This window comes from Triturus cristatus, chromosome 4_1 (genome assembly GCF_964204655.1).
Source record: "Triturus cristatus chromosome 4_1, aTriCri1.1, whole genome shotgun sequence".
Taxonomy (NCBI): Eukaryota; Metazoa; Chordata; class Amphibia; order Caudata; family Salamandridae; genus Triturus; species Triturus cristatus.
The window spans coordinates 136,603,204-136,615,703 of record NC_140585.1 but is presented as its reverse complement, the minus strand read 5'-3'; the positions used below and the strand labels follow the sequence as shown (position 1 = coordinate 136,615,703).

The 12,500-nt window shown below is 41.4% G+C and overlaps 2 non-coding genes across 2 annotated transcripts; both read left to right on the top strand.

Annotated features, from left to right (window-relative positions):
- The first annotated feature begins 2,617 nt into the window (after positions 1-2,617).
- On the top strand, positions 2,618-2,690 carry TRNAR-CCU (transfer RNA arginine (anticodon CCU)). The gene has a single exon. It is a non-coding gene; the product is annotated as a tRNA-Arg (tRNA).
- Positions 2,691-4,924: 2,234 nt separating this feature from the next.
- On the top strand, positions 4,925-4,997 carry TRNAR-UCG (transfer RNA arginine (anticodon UCG)). The gene has a single exon. It is a non-coding gene; the product is annotated as a tRNA-Arg (tRNA).
- The last annotated feature ends 7,503 nt before the right edge of the window (positions 4,998-12,500 follow it).

The window sequence follows — 12,500 nt, the reverse complement described above, 5'->3', positions numbered from 1 at the left end:
ATCGTACTCATAAAATTCTCAATATATAGATTCCAAAAAAGTGCTTCCAGCGAAAAGAGCTGAAAGAACACTATGGGATGTAAACCTGAATACCTTTCAATAATATGTTCTCCATCCATGCATACCACCTACATGATAAAAATCATCTCAGGTGAACGGATGACAGCGTGGCCTAATGGATAAGGCGTCTGACTTCGGATCAGAAGATTGAGGGTTCGAGTCCCTTCGTGGTCGTTTTTGGCCAATGGTCACACAATCTGCTTTACATTCAGAGTGGAAAAAGTCTTTTCCAATACTCTTGTAGTCCTCACTTTCTCAGTACTAATCATTAATAAAGTGGAGTACATACTGTAAACTCATTCAGGTTGCATCTTCAGTCTAACTACTTGTGCATTTTAGTGGCATTAAAAAGTGCTTCTATGCCGACGCACTGAATATGTAATAGGTTTGCAGAATTTTGACGGGACAGAATGGGTTTTTAGCTTAAGTGTGTGTAGAAGAACTGCAAGGTGTGTGCCTATGTGTGCATAGAGTGGTACATGTGTAAAATCTGTATGATTTGGGCAGTTAAAGTGCTGATTTTGCCTCCGAGTAAGAAAAGTACTACACAAAATGTATAAAGGATCGGCACATTGGCTGCCTTTGCTGATGCCCCCATTGCCTAATTTGTAGTGCAATGGTTAAGTTGCAGAGTGTGGTTGAACTTGGTTAGAAGACTTAGTGCCTCTTTCCGTGTCCTACTGATGATAAGGATGGCTTGATACCATTTTCTAAGCCCAGTATATTGAGAAAAGAAGTAAGTGAAGAAGAAGTGTGGAGTCGAAAGTGGTTCTCCAATTTCTCTCCACTTGCTAAAATTGCAAAGTCTCCATTATAGCATAGAAGAGAGCGTTAAAGTCGGGGATGGAAGAGGATGAAAATGGGAAGTTTACTTATAGAGAGAAGTGAGAAATGCCCTGTGTGCACACACCGGTGTCTGACCATAGAATACATTTAAATAATGCCTCTAGAAAAGAACTATGCATGTGTGCCTCAGTGGCCTAATGGATAAGGCACTGGCCTCCTAAACCAGGGATTGTGGGTTCGAGTCCCATCTGAGGTGATAACAAAAATCCTCCTTCTTTCTTTTCCAGAAAATTAGGTAGATTTATTACATGCTTCCTCTCGGAAGTTTACGAGGGATTAGGTACTTTGAAACTGTCCCATTTTACTTGTGTACACTTCACAGTCATGTTAGTGTTCTGAAACTGCAAAGTAGATTTTTAAATGCCTATTTTTGTGAGATGCATTTTCGACCGGCCAGAACATATTCTTTTGGAAAAAATGATTTGAATTGGATTGGTGTGAATCTTGTTTCTAGAGGTGGTGACAGGCTTTCAGATACTTGAATAGGTCAAGCCAGGATTCATAAAACTTATACAACCTATGTGAGTGTGAAAAATTAGCATATGCAGGAAGGAGCAATTTGTACTACTTTCAAAACAGTTTCACTCCACGTCTGGAAACGTCCAGAGCTATGTAGAGCATACAAATGAGCTTTAAACTCATGAGGAAAGAGGTTTGTATGCAAAAAGGAAAACAAATGCATATCGTACTCATAAAATTCTCAATATATAGATTCCAAAAAAGTGCTTCCAGCGAAAAGAGCTGAAAGAACACTATGGGATGTAAACCTGAATACCTTTCAATAATATGTTCTCCATCCATGCATACCACCTACATGATAAAAATCATCTCAGGTGAACGGATGACTGCGTGGCCTAATGGATAAGGCTTCTGACTTCGGATTAGAAGATTGAGGGTTCGAGTCCCTTCATGGTTGTTTTTGGCCAATGGACACACAATCTGCTTTACATTCAGAGTGGAAAAAGTCTTTTCCAATACTCTTGTAGTCCTCACTTTCTCATTACTAATCATTAATAAAGTGGAGTACATACTGTAAACTCATTCAGGTTGCATCTTCAGTCTAACTACTTGTGCATTTTAGTGGCATTAAAAAGTGCTTCTATGCCGACGCACTGAATATGTAATTGTTTGCAGAATTTTGACGGGACAGAATGGGTTTTTAGCTTAAGTGTGTGTAGAAGAACTGCAAGGTGTGTGCCTATGTGTGCATAGAGTGGTACATGTGTAAAATCTGTATGATTTGGGCAGTTAAAGTGCTGATTTTGCCTCCGAGTAAGAAAAGTACTACACAAAATGTATTAAGGATCGGCACATTGGCTGCCTTTGCTGATGCCCCCGTTGCCTAATTTGTAGTGCAATGGTTAAGTTGCAGAGTGTGGTTGAACTTGGTTAGGAGACTTAGTGCCTCTTTCCGTGTCCTACTGATGATAAGGATGGCTTGATACCATTTTCTAAGCCCAGTATATATTCGAAAAGAAGTAAGTGAAGAAGAAGTGTGGAGTCGAAAGTGGTTCTCCAATTTCTCTCCACTTGCTAAAATTGCAAAGTCTCCATTATAGCATAGAAGAGAGCGTTAAAGTCGGGGATGGAAGAGGATGAAAATGGGAAGTTTACTTATAGAGAGAAGTGAGAAATGCCCTGTGTGCACACACCGGTGTCTGACCATAGAATACATTTAAATAATGCCTCTAGAAAAGAGCTATGCATGTGTGCCTCAGTGGCCAAATGGATAAGGCACTGGCCTCCTAAGCCAGGTATTGTGGGTTCGAGTCCCATCTGAGGTGATAACAAAAATCCTCCCTCTTTCTTTTCCAGAAAATTAGGTAGATTTATTACATGCTTCCTCTCGGAAGTTTATGAGGGATTAGGTACTTTGAAACTGTCCCATTTTACTTGTGTACACTTCACAGTCATGTTAGTCTTCTGAAACTGCAAAGTAGATTTTTAAATGCCTATTTTTGTGAGATGCATTTTCGACCGGCCAGAACATATTCTTTTGGAAAAAATGATTTGAATTGGATTGGTGTGAATCTTGTTTCTAGAGGTGGTGACAGGCTTTCAGCTACTTGAATAGGTCAAGCCAGGATTCATAAAACTTATACAACCTATGTGAGTGTGAAAAATTAGCATATGCAGGAAGGAGCAATTTGTACTACTTTCAAAACAGTTTCACTCCACGTCTGGAAACGTCCAGAGCTATGTAGAGCATACAAATGAGCTTTAAACTCATGAGGAAAGAGGTTTGTATGCAAAAAGGAAAACAAAAGCATATCGTACTCATAAAATTCTCAATATATAGATTCCAAAAAAGTGCTTCCAGCGAAAAGAGCTGAAAGAACACTATGGGATGTAAACCTGAATACCTTTCAATAATATGTTCTCCATCCATGCATACCACCTACATGATAAAAATCATCTCAGGTGGACGGATGACCGCGTGGCCTAATGGATAAGGCGTCTGACTTTGGATCAGAAGATTGAGGGTTCGAGTCCCTTCGTGGTCGTTTTTGGCCAATGGTCACACAATCTGCTTTACATTCAGAGTGGAAAAAGTATTTTCCAATACTCTTGTAGTCCTCACTTTCTCAGTACTAATCATCAATAAAGTGGAGTACATACTGTAAACTCATTCAGGTTGCATCTTCAGTCTAACTACTTGTGCATTTTAGTGGCATTAAAAAGTGCTTCTATGCCGACGCACTGAATATGTAATAGGTTTGCAGAATTTTGACGTGACAGAATGGGTTTTTAGCTTAAGTGTGTGTAGAAGAACTGCAAGGTGTGTGCCTATGTGTGCATAGAGTGCTACATGTGTAAAATCTGTATGATTTGGGCAGTTAAAGTGCTGATTTTGCCTCCGAGTAAGAAAAGTACTACACAAAATGTATAAAGGATCGACACATTGGCTGCCTTTGCTGATGCCCCCGTTGCCTAATTTGTAGTGCAATGGTTAAGTTGCAGAGTGTGGTTGAATTTGGTTAGGAGACTTAGTGCCTCTTTCCGTGTCCTACTGATGATAAGGATGGCTTGATACCATTTTCTAAGCCCAGTATATTGAGAAAAGAAGTAAGTGAAGAAGAAGTGTGGAGTCGAAAGTGGTTCTCCAATTTCTCTCCACTTGCTAAAATTGCAAAGTCTCCATTATAGGATAGAAGAGAGCGTTAAAGTCGGGGATGGAAGAGGATGAAAATGGGAAGTTTACTTATAGAGAGAAGTGAGAAATGCCCTGTGTGCACACACCGGTGTCTGACCATAGAATACATTTAAATAATGCCTCTAGACAAAACTATGCATGTGTGCCTCAGTGGCCTAATGGATAAGGCACTGGCCTCCTAAGACAGGGATTGTGGGTTTGAGTCCCATCTGAGGTGATAACAAAAATCCTCCCTCTTTCTTTTCCAGAAAATTAGGTAGATTTATTACATGCTTCCTCTCAGAAGTTTATGAGGGATTAGGTACTTTGAAACTGTCCCGTTTTACTTGTGTACACTTCACAGTCATGTTAGTGTTCTGAAACTGCAAAGTAGATTTTTAAATGCCTATTTTTGTGAGATGCATTTTCGACCGGCCAGAACATATTCCTTTGGAAAAAATGATATGAATTGGATTGGTGTGAATCTTGTTTCTAGAGGTGGTGACAGGCTTTCAGCTACTTGAATAGGTCAAGCCAGGATTCATAAAACTTATACAACCTATGTGAGTGTGAAAAATTAGCATATGCAGGAAGGAGCAATTTGTACTACTTTCAAAACAGTTTCACTCCACGTCTGGAAACGTCCAGAGCTATGTAGAGCATACAAATGAGCTTTAAACTCATGAGGAAAGAGGTTTGTATGCAAAAAGGAAAACAAAAGCATATCGTACTCATAAAATTCTCAATATATAGATTCCAAAAAAGTGCTTCCAGCGAAAAGAGCTGAAAGAACACTATGGGATGTAAACCTGAATACCTTTCAATAATATGTTCTCCATCCATGCATACCACCTACATGATAAAAATCATCTCAGGTGGACGGATGACCGCGTGGCCTAATGGATAAGGCGTCTGACTTCGGATCAGAAGATTGAGGGTTCGAGTCCCTTCGTGGTCGTTTTTGGCCAATGGTCACACAATCTGCTTTACATTCAGAGTGGAAAAAGTATTTTCCAATACTCTTGTAGTCCTCACTTTCTCAGTACTAATCATCAATAAAGTGGAGTACATACTGTAAACTCATTCAGGTTGCATCTTCAGTCTAACTACTTGTGCATTTTAGTGGCATTAAAAAGTGCTTCTATGCCGACGCACTGAATATGTAATAGGTTTGCAGAATTTTGACGTGACAGAATGGGTTTTTAGCTTAAGTGTGTGTAGAAGAACTGCAAGGTGTGTGCCTATGTGTGCATAGAGTGCTACATGTGTAAAATCTGTATGATTTGGGCAGTTAAAGTGCTGATTTTGCCTCCGAGTAAGAAAAGTACTACACAAAATGTATAAAGGATCGGCACATTGGCTGCCTTTGCTGATGCCCCCGTTGCCTAATTTGTAGTGCAATGGTTAAGTTGCAGAGTGTGGTTGAATTTGGTTAGGAGACTTAGTGCCTCTTTCCGTGTCCTACTGATGATAAGGATGGCTTGATACCATTTTCTAAGCCCAGTATATTGAGAAAAGAAGTAAGTGAAGAAGAAGTGTGGAGTCGAAAGTGGTTCTCCAATTTCTCTCCACTTGCTAAAATTGCAAAGTCTCCATTATAGGATAGAAGAGAGCGTTAAAGTCGGGGATGGAAGAGGATGAAAATGGGAAGTTTACTTATAGAGAGAAGTGAGAAATGCCCTGTGTGCACACACCGGTGTCTGACCATAGAATACATTTAAATAATGCCTCTAGACAAAACTATGCATGTGTGCCTCAGTGGCCTAATGGATAAGGCACTGGCCTCCTAAGACAGGGATTGTGGGTTTGAGTCCCATCTGAGGTGATAACAAAAATCCTCCCTCTTTCTTTTCCAGAAAATTAGGTAGATTTATTACATGCTTCCTCTCAGAAGTTTATGAGGGATTAGGTACTTTGAAACTGTCCCGTTTTACTTGTGTACACTTCACAGTCATGTTAGTGTTCTGAAACTGCAAAGTAGATTTTTTTTTTTTTTTTTTTTTCAGTTTAAAATGCTTTATTGAGATAACTTGAAAGAATACAGAAATACTGACCAATACTTATGATCTTAACAATGATGAATGAAAGAGACAGTAGGCCAATACTATCTAATAAGTAAACAAAAAGCATTTTATAAGGTTTTATGGGTGAGAGGGGAGGGAACCGAAGAGGGAAAGAAAGAAAGAAAAGAAAAAGAAAAGAGGAGGAAGGAGAACAGAAGAAAAGAAGAGAGGGAAACAATATGAAGAGGGTAGGAAGCAAACATGGCAAAAAAATAGAAGAAGTAGATAAGAAGTCAAAAAGTGATTGTCAGTTGAGTAAAGGAGAGAATAAACAGTATAGGAGATATGATAAGGAGGACAGAGCAGAAACAATCATTCATGGGGGTTTGAAATTCTCAGAAGAGCAATGTGAAGTACGCCTCGACGCCATGCGATCAAGGTATGATGTGAGGGGCAACCAAAACAAGTCTCTATTAAGAGAGGGAGTGGAGGAGGCAGCAAAGCGCACATCAAGCCTATGATGATGACAAAGGGAGTTCCACCAGCATTTTATGGATAGATTAGTGAGAGATTTCCAGTTAAAGGCTATGTGTTGGAATGCCAGGGCAAGCATAAGGTCGAATAGACCAGAGCAGTCTGAGGGGATACCTAAGGAATCAGAAAGGCTGCCTAAGAAAAGAAGAGGAATAGAGTAGGGGAGAGATATGGAAAATAGTCGAGAAACATAAGACCAAACCTCACGCCACAGAGTAGCAACAGGGGGGCAAAGAAAGAGAAGGTGAAGAAGATCAGCATCAGAGGCACCACAGGTCCAACAATTAGAACCATGAGTAGGGGAGAAACGAGAAATCGAAACCGGGGAGAGATATAATCTGTGATAAAGAAAAAACAAAGACTGAGTCAGGGAAGCAGAGCGAGATATTTTCAATGATCTGGACCAGATTTTATCCCAAAGAATAGTCGACCAGTCACAACCTAGATCTAACTCCCAAGCGTTCTCCAGCTTAGATTTAGAACGATTCAGAGGAGGGGACGAGAAAGATTTATAAATAAGAGATGCCTTGGGCAGATTGAGCAAAATTTGAAGGAGAGGAGGCTGGGAGATAGGAGATGATGAAGGAGGGAGGGAATAGTAAACATCGAGAAGGAGAGTCATGAGAACAGTGAATTTGCGAAAGAAAGACTGAGGACAGTGAAATACAAGGCGAAAGCTAGGAAAGGAGCATGGGATAAGCCCGTCAAAGAGCTGCTTAACCCATACGAGACCCTTTGACCTCCAAGAAGACCAATAAATAGGCCTGTTATTTAAGAGGATAAGTGAGTTATACCAAATAGGGGATTCTAAAAAGGATTCACGAGTGATAGGAGTAGAACAGACTAGAGAATGCAGAAGGGAGGAGGTATGTTTGAATAAAGGAAGAGAAGTGAATGGGTTTTTGACAGAGAAATGTACGGCTTCAAGAGGAGAAAACGGAGAGAGTAGTGAACGCTCAATAGAAAGCCAAAGAGGATCAAAAGGAGAGGGTTGTGAGATAAGCCACCTAGAGGCCTGACGCAGAGAGAAAGCCTTATGATAGAGACGGAAATCTGGAAAGTTGACTCCACCGTTCGGTTTAGGTTTACGAAGGATGGCTAATGCAATCCTGGACCTCTTATTCCTCCACAGAAACTTAGAAAGGCAGGAATCAATGCGTTTAAAATGGACATCCGGAATGTGCACAGGGAGCATGGATAAAGTATATATGAGAATGGGAGATACCATCATCTTAATCGAGTCAAGTCGACCCCACCATGAAAGATAAAGAGGGTTCCAAGAGGATAATAATTTATCAATACGGGAGAGAACTATAGACATATTCAATTGAATGGACGTGGCGATGGAATTTGAGAACCATACTCCGAGATATTTAATTTTAGAGGAGTTCCATGCAAAACCAGTGGAAGAGAATTGATGTGGGAGGCAATATTTTGTAAGGGGAAGAATCTCAGTTTTATCAGAGTTGATCTTATACCCAGAGACTTGTGAGAAGGAGGTAAACTCAGATAGTAGAGCTGGAATAGATTGTTCAGGGGCAGAGATAAATAAAAGGATGTCATCAGCATATGCAGAGAGTTTCAGATGTGTCTTGCCATACAGAAAGCCAGAAATAGAGACATTATTTCGAATAGACGTCAAAAAAGGTTCAAGGGCAAGAACAAAAAGAAGTGGGGATAAGGGACAACCTTGACGGACACCACGTTGGAGAGGGAAATACGAAGAGAGATGGCCGTTGACAAGAACAGATGCCTTAGGGGCTGAGTAAAGCAAGGAGATAAGGGAAATAAATTTAGGACCAAAGCCATGCCAACGTAAAGCAGCGAACAAAAAGGACCAGTCCACCCTGTCGAAAGCTTTCTCAGCATCAACAGAGATGGCAGCAAGAGGAATGGAAAGAGACGTGACTTTATTTAAAACGTTAAGGAAGAGGCGAGAATTGTCTGAAGTGAGTCTACCCTTGACAAAACCACACTGTTCTTTCCCAATGAGATGGGGCATAAGAGGATCCAGACGTAAGGCAAGGAGTTTGGCGAATAATTTATAGTCTACGTTGACTAAAGATATCGGACGGTAATTTTTACATAGTTGAGGATCACGACCTTCCTTGGGAATAAGGCAGATCGTGGCCTCATGGAAAGAGCCAGCTGCAGAGCCGGAGAGAAAGAAGGATTGAAAAAGTGACAGAAGTTTAGGGAGCAAAATATCAGAGAAATGCCTGTAAAACTCAACAGAGAAGCCATCGGGGCCCGGCGCTTTGCCTTTGGTGAGAGTCCTTAAGGCACTATCCAGTTCAGTGATAGAAAGGTCGTGCTCAAGATCAGGGAAATTAAGATGGGAGGTGGAGGGGGTAGGGAGCTTTTCAAAGTAGGATTGGAGAAGAGAAGAGGAAGGAGGAGATTCGGGTGTGTAGAGGGACTGATAAAAAAGTTGGAATTGGTTAAGAATCTCTTGTTCCTTGTGAAGAAGTAGGTTATCCGAAGAGTATATGGAGTCTATAGAAGTACGCTCTTTGCGGGTTTTAAGATAGTTAGCTAAAAGCTTACCTGATTTATTGCGACCCCCATAGTAACGAGCACTGCTCCGAAGCAAAATTGAAGAGGCATTGTCAGTCGTGGTTTTGTTAAAATCCATTTTAGCACGTATAAGATCTGGCAAAACAGACTTGCTAGAGGAAGTATAGAATTTATGCTCTAAAGATTTAATATGAGCCAACACACTTTTCTGCTTTTTAAGAAAATGTTTCTTCTTTTTAGAAACAAAATCAATAACAAAGCCCCGTGCAGTCGCCTTAAAAGAATCCCAAATAACATGAGGGGCCAAAGAGGGGTCGGAATTAAGTAAGAAGAATTCATTAGTAAAGGAAAGAAAAGAGGAAGAGAAAAGAGGATCTGTGAGGAGGGAATTATTAAATCGCCAGCGGGAAGGTTTAGGAGATGCAGGGAGAAGATCGAAGGTAGTGACAATCGGTGCATGATCAGAAATAACTATGGGTTCGATAGAAGAGGATAAAAGATTCTGAGAAAGGGATTGAGAAAGAAAGATGTAATCAAGGCGGGAGAGGGAGGCATGAGGAGGCGAGAAGAAGGAGTAATCAAGGGTGTCAGGGTGTGAAAGTCTCCATGAATCAATGAGATGTGACTGTGAAATGGTGTCGAGAAATTGTTTGTGTGATTTGTGAGGATTAAAACGGACAGAAGATTTGCGGTCAAGAAATGGGTCAACAATCTGATTGCAGTCACCTCCTAAAACAAACATGGTATCTTTATGCTGAAAACATTTCGAGGTAATTACAGGCCAAAAATTACAATCAGGGTGAGTAGGGCCATAAACATTAAGAACAGTTAGGGATACAGAATTGATTAACAACTTAGCTAATACCCATCGACCATCAGTGTCAGTATCTTGAGAAACAACTTTACATTTTAACCTTTTATGGCATAAAATAGCAACACCATTCTTTTTATTAGAAGAGGGAGAGAATAAAACCGTGCCCACCCAGCTTCTTTTCAACTTAAGCGATTCCGCTTCAGTAAGATGAGTTTCTTGTAAAAGTACTACATCGGGGTTGTAAGAAGCTAGGTGGGAAAGGACTCTCTGTCTCTTAATCGGGTTAATAAAACCTTTTACATTCCATGAAATAACTTTGAAGGCAAAAACAGTAAATGTTGAACATGGAAAGAAAGCCACAATAACAGAAAATAAGAAAAAGATGCCAATAAATACATATGAAGAGGAGAAGGAAAAAGAAGAATGGAAGGTGCAGTTAAAAGGGGATGAGAAAAAAGATGTAATAACAGAGTAGGCAGAGAAAAGATAGGAATAAATAACAGAAGAAGCGAAGAGGAAGGGGAAGAAGAGGAAGGACAGGAGGAAGGAAGTACAAGAAGAGACAGTACATATCCAAAAAGGACGACTGAAAAAGACATACCTGAGAGGGAGAAAGGGGAGATAATGGGGTTATGGAAGGATTCGACAAGAATGACCACCCAAAGCCAGGAGAGCCAACTGCACCAGGACGGAAAGGAACAAAACGAACCACATGGGATGGAGAATAATAATAAGACACCAGCCAATCTAGGGAAGGAAAAAGATAATGCAAACAATTAGACTAAAAAACGACAATATAAAAGCAGAGAATATACATAGGAAACGGAAACACAATCCAACAACTAATAAAAAACAATGACAAAGGCGACAAAGTGAAGCCCACACCAAAACATTAACCGAGAAAACCTGCAAGAGAAGAAAAGAGGTTAAGATAGTCAACCATTGGCAGCATTGGTGGTATCCATGCCAGCATTAGTCTGAGTATGAATGAAATTTTTAAGTTCGGCAGGATCATGAAAAGTCCACGTTTGATTCTGATGGGTCACCTTGAAGAGGCAGGGATGGAATAAACCATACCTAGCACCCAGAGAGCGTAGAGAAGGTCGAAGACTCAAAAATTCCTTTCTTCTCGCAGCAGTAACATTAGAGACATCTTGCGAGAGGAACACCCTCTGGCCCATCCAGGAGACTTGGCGTTTGGATCGGGCTGCCGAAAGGACCAGAAGGAGATCAGTGAACTTCAGAAATAGGATGATGACTCCTCGTGGTTTAGCTGAGGTTGAGGAGCGAGGACCAAGTCTATGTGCTCTCTGGATACTAAGAGAAGTAGTGGAGGGGATGTCCAAAAGTTTCAAAAGAAAAGAAGAGAAAAATGCAACAGGGTCATCTCCCTCCAAAGATTCCGGCAGACCATAAATCCGTAGGTTATTCCTCCTGTTTCTATTTTCCAAGTCCTCAGTGTGCTGTTGAAGTGTGAGAACAGACTTTTCCAGCGAGGAAATACGTTGAGAGTTAGTGTGGATATCTGTAATCTGCTGCTCCACAGAGGATACTCGGGTGTCCATAGTCGCCCATCTTGCCTCAAACATTTGCATTTTTGTATTGGTCTCTTCCACAAACGGGCGTAAAGCGCGAATTTCCTCCAGCAGTAGCTCCATAGAGATAGGAGACGGTGGTTTATCGGGAGGAGGAGAATCTTGCTTCAAGCGCTTAGAAGAAGTAGTAGGAGGAGACGCTTTATTAGAGGCTGATGATGATGGGGAAGGGCGAGTGGGAGCCGCTGCCGCCATTGTATCTGTGAGTGAGGAATGATCTGCTGTTGAGGAAGAAGAGGACGAGGGCGTAGGAGAAGACTTCGAGGGCACAAAGACGAACTTTGGATTGCGTAGCTTGCCCATAGAGCCCAAACGAGCAGAAAACAGAATGAGAAGGACCCTGGCGAGCGTCGTGTACCACAAATAACAAAGTTCAAAAAATGAGGCAACCGTGTTCAACTATGCGTGGTAAAGCTCAATAACGGTCCATAGAGATGTGTGGAAAACCAGCAGAGACGTTTACTAAGGGGCAGCAGCACACCAGGTATCAAAGGTAGTCCCAACTAACGATGAGTTGACTTTCAAAGAGTAGCAAAAATGACCTGCGGGCATCCAGGAGCCATGCAGAGTATATTTATTTGTTAAGGAAAATGGGAAGTCTAAAACTTCTTATTCATACTTGAGGTAGAGAGGCATAAGTCACCCATGAGGCAGGAGTAATGGCTGGTGAGGAGGAAAAGCTGCAGCATAACATGAGGGAGAGTAGGAAGCAGCTGTCAAAAAATAGAGGCAAAGGAAGGTGCAGATGATCAGAAGCAGCGGGCAGGTATAGGAGGAGCCATCATGCGCTATCAACTGCTCTCCTGTGAGGAGAGTTTACACAGATTTGGCCGCGCGCGAAAGACGCGCCAGCCTCAAAATGGCGGACGCGCTGAGGCACCTACAGTTCCAGACGAAAAACGGAGCATTACCGCATATAGGACGGGTCTGGCGGTCACATCTGAGGCACACCACGGTCCGTAGGCGGCAGCCGAAAGAAACCCACAGGAACGTGCTGA